This window comes from Nanorana parkeri, unplaced genomic scaffold (assembly GCF_000935625.1).
Source record: "Nanorana parkeri isolate BGI_ZX_2015 unplaced genomic scaffold, ASM93562v1 scaffold1507, whole genome shotgun sequence".
Taxonomy (NCBI): domain Eukaryota; kingdom Metazoa; phylum Chordata; class Amphibia; order Anura; family Dicroglossidae; genus Nanorana; species Nanorana parkeri.
This window is the reverse complement of record NW_017307775.1, coordinates 361,936-362,303: the sequence shown is the minus strand read 5'-3', so window position 1 is coordinate 362,303 and position 368 is coordinate 361,936. Positions and strand designations below refer to the sequence as shown.

Below are 368 nucleotides of genomic sequence, written 5' to 3'. Positions count from 1 at the left end.
GGAACGTGAATGAGCCCTCCCGGGAACGTGAATGAGCCCTCCCGGGAACGTGAATGAGCCCTCCCGGGAACGTGAATGAGCCCTCCCCGGAACGTGAATGAGCCCTCCCCGGAATGTATGGAAGCATCTGACTCGTTACTACAATAGACACACCTGAGACGTCGGGTCTCCACCTAATCAATCATCTGTACAGACACAGCACCGCACCCTCCGATTATTCCTCCGCAGATCACATCTTTGGAATCAAACTCCCAATATTAACACACAGAAAACATCAGATAAATACACAACTAATCAATCATTCGTAAAAAGGCAAATTTGTTTGTAAACTGTAGTCGTAGCGCCCAGCGCCTCGTCCTATGGGGGGG

The 368-nt window shown here is 50.3% G+C and overlaps 1 protein-coding gene across 1 annotated transcript in view; it reads right to left on the bottom strand.

Annotated features, from left to right (window-relative positions):
• Positions 1–228: 228 nt before the first annotated feature.
• SLC39A11 (solute carrier family 39 member 11) overlaps positions 229–368 on the bottom strand; it is a 204,503-nt gene continuing 204,363 nt past the window's right edge. The window contains exon 11 of the mRNA XM_018570330.1: positions 229–359. The gene's annotated coding sequence lies outside the window, so the exon portion shown is untranslated. The remainder of the gene's footprint in view (positions 360–368) is intronic.